This window comes from Sus scrofa, chromosome 8 (assembly GCF_054392235.1).
Source record: "Sus scrofa isolate SSC_HxYL_T2T_F1_AM1 chromosome 8, Sscrofa_HxYL_maternal_Yorkshire_Landrace_v2.0, whole genome shotgun sequence".
NCBI lineage: Eukaryota > Metazoa > Chordata > Mammalia > Artiodactyla > Suidae > Sus > Sus scrofa.
Genome location: NC_139390.1, coordinates 18,551,916 through 18,564,336, shown reverse-complemented (window position 1 = coordinate 18,564,336; position 12,421 = coordinate 18,551,916). Strand labels below are relative to the sequence as shown.

At 43.1% G+C, this 12,421-nt stretch overlaps 1 long non-coding RNA gene across 2 annotated transcripts in view; it reads right to left on the bottom strand.

Annotated features, from left to right (window-relative positions):
- The window catches only part of LOC146400348 (uncharacterized), a 56,336-nt gene that overhangs the window by 42,435 nt on the left and 1,480 nt on the right, over window positions 1–12,421 (bottom strand). For both annotated transcript variants that reach the window (XR_014812260.1, XR_014812261.1), the window contains exon 3: window positions 7,289–7,397. This is a non-coding gene — a long non-coding RNA (uncharacterized LOC146400348). Of the gene's footprint in view, window positions 1–7,288; window positions 7,398–12,421 lie in introns of those variants that run through there.

Below are 12,421 nucleotides of genomic sequence, written 5' to 3'. Positions count from 1 at the left end.
TAGTCGGGTTCATTACCGCTGAGCCAATGGGAACTCCAAAGAGCATACTATTTTTTGCCCCCATTGTCTAAATAAGCGGTCTTATTTCCTCCCAGTGACTAGGGCCAATTATTCCTGCCAGGATAGTGATTCTTCTTCTTGTCCTCCAATCCCTTGGCATGAGGAACTTAAAAAGCCCAATTGGCAGCCATTGTGTGTGTGTGTGTGTGTGTGTGTGTGTGTGTGTGTGTGTGTAACCAAAACCTTTGTTCAGAACCGAGAGTTTCAGAAATGGGAAGCACAGTTTTCCAAAATGGATTATTAGGAGCAAAAGGAAAATGGGAGCGCTCCTGCTTTTATCTCTTAATTCCTAGGCCTATGGATTCTACCTCCTGGGGAAATAGCACCATATAAGCATCATTTTGTTCAGAATGTGCACTGCGTTATGGAGGACGGCAGTCCTTCTTCATAAGCTATTATCCCTGAGCTGGCTCTTCTATGAGGCTAGTGGCTTCTAGGTATCTCAGTATGTGATGTGAACATCAGATCTCACGGTCACGTACCTGTTCTAGCACTTCCTTTAATGTTAAGTGAGTTCTTTTGTGTGACCCAGGAATATGTGGAATCTCCTGCTGGAGGATTGATCATCCTACCTGTGCTTGGAAAATGGTACTCGTTGAGGCCCTGCAGGCAGGAAAGGCAAATCCACACCTTCAATATATGTCTGTTCTTGTGGAAGGATAGATGGTATCCAGCATAGTTAACTTGTCACCAGGCAGTTGCTTGGTCTCTTTGAGGGACTGTCATATTGGGCACTCGGCACTGGTTTCTATTGCTAGAAAGTTGGACATTCAGTGGTGGCAGGAGCTAGATCAGTCTTAGGAGGGACCTGTGTGCAGTTGCTGTTGTGGCTCAGTAGGTTAAGAACCTAACTAGTATCATGAGGATGCGGGTTTGATCCCTGGCCTCACTAAGTAGGTTAAGGATCTGGCGTTGCAGAAAGGGGTGGTATATAGGTTGTAGATGTGGCTTGGATCCCGAGTTGCCACGGTTGTGGTGTAAGCCAGCAGCTGCAGCTCTGACTGGACCCCTAGCCTGGGAACTTCTATCTGTTGCAGGTGTGGCCCTTAAAAAGAAAAAAAAAAAAGAGGGACCCGTGCTGTTGCATCCACGTATAGTCTCCATCCCGTTTGTGTGCCCATCAGGCAAGCACTGGAGCAGGTGATGACAGAGACTGGCTTGTAGCAACTGGATAGGTGTTTTTTCTGTACCTCTCCTATGATGGATGCTCTCTGATGGTCATAAATGTGAAATAAAGATCTTTATGCATATGCTCACTTCCACATGTTCATCCACATGGCTTTACTTTTTTCTTTGCTGTCTCCCAGTCTTCCAAACTTTCTGCTTCTAGACCCTTGACCAGATGACCAAGCTATTCGGCACTGCCTCGAATCCCTGTGTATTCTAATTTCAGGCCACTTTCTCTTTCCACGTAAAGTGGCCAGCCAGGTGGGAGGCATTCTCCTCACCATTATCTTTCAAGACCATGCTGGGTGGGGCAGCAGCACAGCCATCACCCCTTTCGGGCTTTCCCCAGTAAACTAAGTTGTGCCATTTGTGAATCAAGCTCAGGCTTTTTCTTCCTGTATCAACTGATCACCAAGGATTCCCCCAGGCAGTAAGTGATGTGAGCTGAGCAGTGAGGTACCGGTAAATATTTAACAACCCCAGTTTTCTGAAGAGGAGAAATGAATATCTGATTGTAACATTAGCTAATTTTCCTGGTGGAAATACTTCCGCTACAGTCAATTTCAAGTCACCGATGTGATGTCAACCTTCCTGAAAACTTCGCCATGAGCTCCCAGGAGCTGGTGCTGACTGGCTCCAGCACACCACTACGTGCTGTGTAACACGGTGGATGACATGAGCTACTTGCATGCTATCTTCTCATGCATCTTGCTTGTGCCCTCAGGTCTTGCTGACATTCAATCCTACATGTACCTTTTCCATTGCGCCTGCCCCACCTTAGGGTTTGGAATGCATAGTAGATAGTTCTGGTGTCACGGCCACTTGGTGTTCCATGGTGAGGTGCTGGTTTCCATTAGGGCCTGGTAGTGTTCCTGAAGCTGCGTTTTGAAAGGTGTAAAATTCTGTTGCAATTGGTGGGGCTTTGATCCAGAACCCTATGGGTTTACATTGTGATTCTCCAATCCGAGGCTTGTCATAAAATCTACAGGTCATGTTTTACCACCCCTGATAACTCTAATACTACAGGGTGTGCTGGGCTGTGTTGTCCAAAAGGCCAGCAGCTGCTTGCCCTCTAGCCTGGACCTATTGCAGAGTCCTTTCCTGCTATGGACCCCACAAAAAAATAGCATCCACCTGTGTCACCAGGAGAGTTGGAGCAGTACTCCTGGAAATACACTGCCACCAGAACCTGAAGAGGCCCACTTGGCAGCCACTGTGCTAACCTGCTAGTGATGGGAGCTACAGGATTGCAATGATTTCCCCTTTACCTTGGAGGGGATGTCCCAGCATACTCAAGATCACCGGACTCTGAAAAATTACTTATTGTGGCAGGCTCCTGAGTCTTTTAAGGTTCATCTTCCTCAAGGACACATGTAGGTTACCAAGGCCTCCAGTATCAGCCATTTCTTGTTTCTTTGGTCCAACTGGCATCATCAGTTTATTGGACCAGTGTGATATTCTGCGGGATGTCCAGCTGGTCCATGTTTCTTCAGACTATGTTATGACAGAGGATAGAGGCAACATAGATTGAGGGCATGGCTATAAATGGATACTGTCACATGTACCGAAGGAATTTGAATTATTTCTGATTCCCTCTCTTTTTTTTTTTTTGTCTGGTGGCACCCATGGCATGCGGAAGTTCTGGAGGCCAGGGATCCAACCCACGCCACAGCTGCAGTGACAACACCAAATCCTTAACCTGCTATCCCACAAAGGAACTCCCCTGATTCTCTCTCTTTTTTTTTTTGGTCTTTTTGCTATTTCTTTGGGCTGCTTCTGCGGCATATGGAGGTTCCCAGGCTAGGGGTCTAATCGGAGCTGTAGCCACCAGCCTACGCCAGAGCCACAGCAACACGTGATCCGAGCCGCGTCTGCAACCTACACCACAGCTCACGGCAACGCCGGATCGTTAACCCACTGAGCAAGGGCAGGGACCGAACCCGCAACCTCATGGTTCCTAGTCGGATTCGTTAACCACTGCGCCACGACGGGAACTCCTGATTCTCTTTTTGACAGGGATAGAAAGAGAGTTGATTTGTCAGATCACTGACCACATATCCTGTTCATGAGTCCATAGTGATCTCCTCTAGCAAAGATAACGCAACTGACACAGCAGCTACTGTTTAGGGCTACTATTTGGATAGATTTGTGATGGTCCATGGCTATTCTCCAGAATTTGTCTGGATTTTGCAGAGGCCAAGAATGGTAAATTAAATAGACATTGATGGAAACCACTACCTATCCATCTCTTAGGCCTTTAAAGGGGCAACCATATTTACCTTTTATCGCTTAGTTTTTTGTTTGGTTTTTTTTTTAATGTGTAAAATACATACAGTTGGCCCTCCGTATCCATGGGTTTCACATTCACAAATTCAACCAACAGCAGATGGAAAGTATTTGAAAAAAAAATTCCAGAAAATTCCCAAAAGCAAAACTCAAATTTGCCACACTTTGACAACTATTTGCATAGCATTTACAATGTATTTACAACTATTTACATAGCCTTTACATTGTATTAGGTATTATAAGTAATCTAGAGATGATTTAAAATATACAAGAGGATGTGCATAGGGCATATGCAAATATTACACCATTTTGCATAAGGGATTTGAGCATCTATGGAATTTGGTACCCACAGGGGTCAGGGGGGCCACTCCCCTTCAGATACCAAGGGATGACTATATAACACAAAGTTCACTCTTTTAGCCATTTTTAAGTGTACAGTTTAGTGGCATTAAGTACATTCACCTCGTTGTTAATGTCCAGAACTCTCAGGATCTCATTTCACTCAGCATATGTCTTCAAGGTGCATTTGTATTCTAGATGGTCTGATTTTCATGCCTTATTAAGGTTAAATAATCCTCCGTTGTATGTATATACCACATTTTCTTTATCCATTCATTTATCAATGAACATTTGGGTTATTTCTACCTTTTGGCTATTGTGAAATAATGCTGTTACGAACTTGAATGTACAAATGTCTGTTCAAGTCCCTGATTTCAATCCTTTGGGGTATATACCCAGAAGAGGAATTGTGGAATCATATGGTAATTCTATGTTTACTTTTTGGAGTAATCAGCATACTATTTTCCACAGTGGCTGCACCACTTTACATCCCCAACCACAATGCATGAGGCTGCCAATTTCTGGCCAACACTTGTTGCATTCTCTTTCTTTTTACAATACGTGTCCCAATGGGTGTAGAAGTGATTTCTCACTGTGATTTTGTTTTGCATTTCCCTAATGATTAGTGACGTTGAGCGTCTTTTTATGTGCTTATTGGGTATCTGTGTACCTTTTTTGAAGGAATATTTATTCAAGTCCTTTACTCATTTTTTTTTAAGTGGGTTGTTTGTTTTTCGTTGTTTCCCTAAGTTGATTTTGTAACTGTTTGATATTCATTGAATTTGTTCTTTCTTTTTTTTTTTTTTAACACTCTCTTATTCTGCCTTCTGGGGTTTTAACTGAACATTTTCTATGATTTCATCTTATCTCCTCACTTAGCATATCAATTGTACATTTAAAAAATTTAGTGGTTGCTTAGAGTTTTCAATACACATTTTAATTTATCATCTTCGAATAACATTATACTGCTTCACACATACTGCAATTAACTTAAAGTATCGGCCAGTTCTTCCCTCCCATTCCTATGACCTTGCTATCATTCATTTCACTTCTCCATTTGCTATAATCACTCAATACACTGTTTTTATTACTTTAAATAAACTATTATCCGTTAGATCCATTAAGAATAAGAAAAATAAAAAATTTTATTTTACCTTCAGTTATTCTTTCTCCAATATGCTTCCATTCTTTATGAAGATCTGAGTTTCTGACCTACTTCCTTTCTTCTTCCCCGAAGAACTTCCAGTAACATTTTTTGCAAGGCACTCTTCATTTCAGCTGCAAGGTGCTTAATGTCTAGCATTTCCTTTTCAAACTTTTTTAGGGTTTCCATCTCTCTACTTTATATCACCTGTCTGCTCCTGCATGTTATCTACTTCTTCCATTAGAGCCCTTAGCATATTAATCAGAGTCATTTTAAATTCCCTGTCTGATAATTCCAAAACCTGTGTCATAGCTGATTCTTGTTCTAATGCTTGCTTTGTCTCTTTAGACTATGTTTTCTCTTGTCTCTTAGCACGCCTTGTAACTTGTTCTTGAAAGCCGGCATGAAGTATTGGATAACAGGGACTGAAGTAAACAGCAGGTCTTTAGGGTGAGGTGTTACCATTAACCTGGCAGCAGCTGGGCTGTGTTTAATGTTTGCTGTCGCTGTAGGTGCTAGAGGTTTCAAATTCCTCTGGTGTCCTGGTTTAGTCTCCCTTATTGACTATGGGTTTCCCTAGGGATTCCCCTTGTTTTGAGTCCTCGTCCTGCAGCTTTTTTGGTGCTAATCCACTGTTGCACTGGAGCCCTGCCGGTGGGGCAGTCAGGAGTGGGGAGGAGATGTGTTTTCTGATCTTATCGTTGGATCTCGGTCTTTTTTTTTTTTTTTTCTTTTTCTTTTTTAGGGCCACAAGGCGGGATCCAAGCTACATCTGTGATCTACACCACAGCTCATGGCAATGCCGGATCCCTGACCCACTGAACGAGGCCTGGGATGGAACCCGCATCCTCATGGATACTAGTTGGATTCGTTTCCACTGCACCACAATGGGAACTCCGGATCTTAGTCTTTTAATGGGTCTGTGTTCCTGAGCTATGACCTTCACAAGCTTTTCTGTTTTGTTTTAAATCCCCTTAGATAAAACAGGAAGGCTAGAAGGGGCTGGAGTGAGAGAAATGCCCTCCTCCAGTTGGGACATGGCTCTGGTAAAGTCTTCTCATGGAGAGTAACCTCTTGTTATGGAGGCTATTCTGGGCATATTTACAATGGTTATTCTTCCCCTACCTCTGCCAGAGCCACAAGAGCATCTTTCCTGGCTCTTTACTGTGAAAACTTGGTGGGATTCCTGGAGGTGAAACCCAGTGAATTATGGGAGCCCACCTCAGCCTGGGGGCCATGGGAGTTTCTCACTCTCTAGATAGTCCCCACTCAGAATTTGGCAATTTGTCAAATGACCATGGGGGTAAGTGTTCCAATCAGTTATAGCTCCAGCAACTTCTGCTCCATGTAAACTGATCTTTGCTGTTACTCTGGGTTTGGGTTTTCTGTTTTGTTTGGTTTTGGTTTTGGCTACACCCATGGCCAGGAATTAAACCTGAGCCACAGCAGCAGCTGGAGCCTTACAGTGACAACACCCAATCCTTAACCTGCTGAGCCACCGGGGACTCCCTGCTATGACTCCTTGAGCTTGCTTGTCTCTCTAGACTTTAGGGTCGCAGTTTACCCTATAACCTCAGTTTTCTAATGGTTCCAAGAAAAGCTACTGGCTTTCAGTTTGCTCAGCTTTTTCTTTTAAGAAGAGAAGTGATAACTTCTAAACTTTACATGCTGATGGTGTAAGTGGTGATTTTATTTAGTATCCTGGCTGAGTTGGGGGTGCAGTTTCATAAGCCTCTACTTGGCATTTCCCACTATGATAGCTCTTACTCCTTACAGGCCAAACATTCAATATGGGGGATTGTGAACACTACCAAAGATGTCTATTCTAAGTGTACATTTGTGGACTGGGGATGTGGCAAATGGGTGTGTTTGAGAATCCAGGAAAACTAGTATGAGCTGGACCTGGGTCACATCTCCTTTCCAGGGTCCTATCCTCCCCTGACTCCAACAGAGACCATAATGACACCGTGAGTCTCTCAGTATCAATGTCAGTTCAGATTCTATATCCAATTGTCCCTGAAATGTGTGGGTATTCTCTTAACCCCAGTGTGTGGCGACATAAGCCAATGGCAATAGATCCCTTGAGGGAAAGGACTTGGGGAATTATTACTGTGTACACATGTTCTTGTCTTGCAGCATCCTTTCTTCTGGGAGCATGTTTTGCCCTTAATTAATGTATTACAGGTCCAAAAATTGGTCGTAGACTCAAAACTAAAACCAAGTTACTTATGTTAGGGACAAACGGAGTTGGCTAATTCAGGAGCATCAAAGAAAAATGAAACGTAACCTTACCTAAGTTGCAGGAATTTACAGCTCATCTCAGAAATCAGCAGAGGATACCAGCCAGTCCCCAAAGGCCAAGTCTATTCATGCCATCTTTGGATTTCCTGACTCAGCTACCCTGATCAAATTAAAAAAGACGACCACCAGGCAACCAATTAGCTGAAAAAAGTCAAATATCTTCTTGATTTACCCCATAAAAACCCTTCAGCTTGTGAGCAACTCAGAATTCATATTGCTCTGGCTGCCTTGAGTGTCCCAGCTTGCCGGTCAAAAGCCTTTCACTAAACTTATCTTTCTGCTTTGTTTTACTCAGTGTAAAGAATCTAGTTTTTGACATAGGTTAGGTCCAGAAACTTGGCTAGTCTTCCACAGGGCAACTTTCCTCAACTTCTTGATCGTCTATCCTTGATTTATTTTGGTTGTTCAGATCAAGGACTTCCTTTGATGGTTGCCCGTCCATCTTCCCCTAGGTGCCTTGTTTTATTTACCATCTCTATAATTCTGTGGGTCAGGCCCTCTGTACTGCAGTCCTACCAGGTAGCATCCACTTGGTTTCGGATGCTTAAATGCCACCAGAAGACCTCTGCATTACAGGGTCCTATCAACTCTACTGCTCTCAGGAAGCCCAGTTCTGAAATGTCATCTCCTACCTTCAGCCCTGGACTACAGAGCCACCATTGAATTGATGAGTGACGTTGATGCCTCTTACCAGAAAAATTCCTTTTTGATTTGATAAGTGGTGTATCCTCTGAACTTTTCTGTGGAATATAGTCATCTGCTGAGTTTTCCAGCTTGATATATGTATTTTCACTCTAGTACGTTCGCTCATGTGAACTGTTTAATTTCCACAGCAGTTCTGGCATTTCTATCTTACCTGGTGTACTGTGGGCCATGGCTTCCCAATGCTTCTAGACGAAATCTTAAGTGTGTTCAGCTATCACCTGACATTCCTGCATGAGTGTTAAATCCTGTCTCCTGGGAGACTGCTTTCAAATTGATAAATTCTCCCTCATCTAACTTTATTTTTTATTTTTATTTATTTATTTTTGTCTTTTGTCTTTTTAGGGCTGCACCCATGGCATATGGAGGTTCCCAGGCTAGGTGGGTAATTGGAGCTGTTGCTGCCAGCCTACGCCACAGCCACAGCAATGCCAGATCTGAGCCGTGTCTGCGACCTACATCATAGCTCAGGGCAATGCAGGATCCTCAACCCTCTGGGCAAGGCCAAGGTATCGAACCCGCAACCTCACGGTCCCTAGTCGGATTCGTTTCTGCTGCGCCTCAACAGGAACTCCTCCCTCATCTAACTTTATGTTCCACCTCTCTCTTCCCTTTTTATCCAGAACCTTCAGAATTAAATCCCATGCATACTTCCCTGGCTCCTGTTAGTACTTATCAGCTAGGTCCTACAGCTTCTTTGGGGTTGCTTTCCAATATTATCAACCTTAAAATGTCTATGGACAATCACATATTGTTACTTAATTCTCATCATTGCTTAGTGGTCAGCAGGGAATCTAGGGGTGCATCCTTGGCGGGGGGGGTATGTTTTCCTGCACAGAAGGCCTCTCATTATCTCACAAGGAAGGAGCACTAGCTTTTACTAGGAAGTAGCAGGCATTTTGGCAGGCTCAGCAGGTTGCAGAGAATTTAGGGATTCAAGATTTTTCATGTATGTTAACCTAAATGTCCTCATCCCATTTGTCAGAGTTCCACTCTTTCCCAACCAGGGACCTAACCATAAAATATCATGCCTGTCTAAGTGGTGAGTTTAATCTTCTTGGAAGTTTCCACTTGGGCTTCTGCTACTGTTATAGTTAAGTCCTGGGACTGGGCCTCAACTTTCTGTCTTCCCACTGCAGGAGATGAGAATCTCCTTATAGTGCTTCCAGAAGGTCTTCTGGCTTTCAAACTGAGCTCTGTATTGGAGATTAATGACATTCAGCCTTTCATGATCTCTCCCCAAAGTCTCAAGTTCACTTAGCAATAGCCAATCACAATTCCAATGGTCTTATAGATGTGATTTCCCTTATACTTTGATGACAGTGTCTGATCTTCCCTAGTACACTACAGTTGAAAGCTATAACAATTGTCCTGCTTTCCTGTAGTAGCTATGTTCTACCTACCACCACTGATTCATTGCCAGACTATGAAATTGGTGGCCAACTCCAAAATTCAATCATAGTGTTTGCTTTCCTGGACCAATCCTGGCACTAAGTATTTTGGTTCTATGAAAAGTCAACTCCAAAGCAAAGATCATGTCCTTGAAATTTACTAAAGAGTACACTTAGGATCAACACTAGTGGAAGGAAAGGTATAGCTGTAGGATTAGACAGAGGGGAAAACTGTGTTGAGATGCTATCATATAATTAAGAATTTGATTGGCTTTTATCCCTGGTTCCTGGGAGGTAACTTCTAAACCACTAGAATTTGGGGCATGGGATAGGAGTGACTTAGTTATTAATGGCTGGTCCTTGGACCACACCCAAGTTTATGCTAATGAGATGATTCAGGACAGGGCTGGTCAGCTCTAAAGACCAACCATGTGATTAGATTTGGTAGGGAGGAGAAGGGGGCTGGAGATTGAGTTCAATCACAGTGCCAGTGATCCAATTAGTTACAACTGTGTAATGAAACTCAATAAAGACCCAGGGCCCTGAAGATCCTGGGGCTTCCTGGTTTGGGAACAACATATTCTTGATCAGGAGAGTGACATGTCCTAATTCCTCAGATAGAGGGCACAGAAGCTCTGGGTTCAGAACCCTCCTGGACTTCACCCTCTGCATCTCTTCATTGGCTAGTTGTGACTTGTATCCTTTATAATAAACTTGTAAAATCATAAATATAGTGCTTTCTTAAGTTCTGTGACTCATTCTTCCAGCAAATTACTGAACCTGAAGAAGTTGTAATTTGCAGAGAATTTAGGGATCCCAAATTTGTATCCAGTTGGTTAGAAGTGCAGGTGGCCTGTAAGTCCCTGAAATTGGCGATGGCATCTGGAGTAAAGGTAGTCTTACTGGAGACTGTGCCCTTAAATTGTGGGATCTGAACTAACTCTGGGTGGTTAGTGGCCAAAATGCATTGCAATACAAGAGATGCTTTAGCTAATAACAGCCTCAGCTAATCCCACAGGGAGCTCTGATGCTCTGAAGCTCATGGTTGTTCCAAGCTGGGTACGGGAGTCAGGTATCTCCATAATATCTTCAGGCTGCCCTTGGGCAGTTCACTTTAACCAAGGAAACTCCTGAAGACAGCAGACAGCTGAGGGCTGTTTGCAGGCAGCATTCCTAGAAACTGAGGGATGTTGTTCTTTCTTCTTTTTTTTTTTTTTTTTTTGGTCGCCCTTGAGGCATGCAGTCTGGGGTCAGGGATTGAACTCCAGCCACAGAAGCGACCTGAGCCACAGCAGTGACAACACTGGATCCTTAACCTGCTGTGCCATCAAGGGAACTCTGTGTCTTTCATTCTTGAAGCAGGATTTCCATGGCAAGTCAGAGCGTCCACTACACTTTGTAACGGTTTCTATTAAATGGTAGAGGGAGGGCTGGGTGATTAAAAGCAGTACTGAAGATTCTTTTGAATTTGTAAACATTTTGCTGCCAAAGGGAATTCAAAGAGGGAGACTGGCCAGTTGATACTGGCAAATCCTCATGAGTGATCATATTGTTTTCCCAATTAAATCTCTGTGATGTCTTCCTATTTCTCTCTGGAAGGATGGTCTTAACATCCTTGGCAGGACAACTCAGGCTCTGCATGAAATGGCCCCTTCTTGCATCTACAGGATCATGTCTTCCTCATCTCACTGCATTCATGTTCTGTCTGTGGATCGCACTTGACTTTCCTCTGCCTGGAATGCTTTCCTCTCACTTTGCCCAATTTGTACTGATTTTTAAAGTCTTTGTTTAAATGTCCCTTTCTCAAAGAGGTATTTCCCAACCCTCACTCTAGATAAAGGCCACCTGTTACAGCCTCTCGCTGTGCCTGTTCCCTTTAGATGGCCTAAAAACACTTACCAGATATAGTTATCTGTGTGTTTAGCTGTTTAATGCTTGCCTCTCTCCCTACGATAAATGTCATGAAGGCAGGCACTATGGCTATTTGCTCCTTCCCTTTTCCCCAGCACTTAATTCAATGCCTGACATGGGAATTTAATAAATATTTGTTGAGTGAATAAGTAAATGAAGTAAGTAAGCATAGATAACAGCGATACAGGATAGTGGTTAATCATGTGGCTCTAGAGGCAGATTGGGTTCAAATCCTTTAAATCCTGATTTGCCCCTTGAGAGCTCTATAAACATATTTTCCTCTTGGACAAGGTAGAAACCTTAATTTATTAGTTCACATTAAGTCTGTCTGACTGGGGGAACTTGTCCGCAATAACAAAACCCTAGCAGAATAACTGGTATAGTAAGAATACCTATTTATCAGCAGCAATACTGCATAGCCTTTAAGCACACAGACTGTTCTGGGGTGACTCCAAAGCTGTCATCTTGACCAAAATACTTAGCCTCTTGGTGCATCGGTTTCCTCACCTGTAAACAAGTATAACTCATAGCCTCTAGCTTAAAGTTGCCATATGGATCTGATAGGTTAATAGACAGAAGAAACAGTGTGGTACTTAGCAAGTGCTTTATATGTTCTAGGTAATATTACTATTTATTAATTAAGGTTAGGAGACACCTCTGACTGACACCTGGAGCTGTTTAGCTGCACAAGACATTCCCTCTAGGTGAGTAAATTCATGCCATCGACCAAGTAATAGACTGGAGAGTTGTCTGGTAGATAGAGAGTAAGAGTAAAGGAAAAATCCTCTGATAACACTTCCAGGAAGCTGTAGAAGAGCTAGCGGATAGCTCTTCTCTATTCTAGGGACTGTTCTGCCTGAAAATCTAGGGTGGCTCATTCAGACCCAGACCTCTATCCCTCCTACAGAGAGTGTAAACATCCTGGCAGATTCTGGCCTTTGCTCCTCTTGTTGTAGATTCCAGAAAGGCCACTCTCCTTAGGTAAAAACAATCTCTCTTCGGTCATTCAGGTACAACATAATTGATTAGGTTGTAGTTTCTTTAAATATATACTAGACCCAAGGAGGATGTCTCATCCCTTTCAGTTCCTCTTTTACAAAGCTTCCTTGCACTTGTTTGC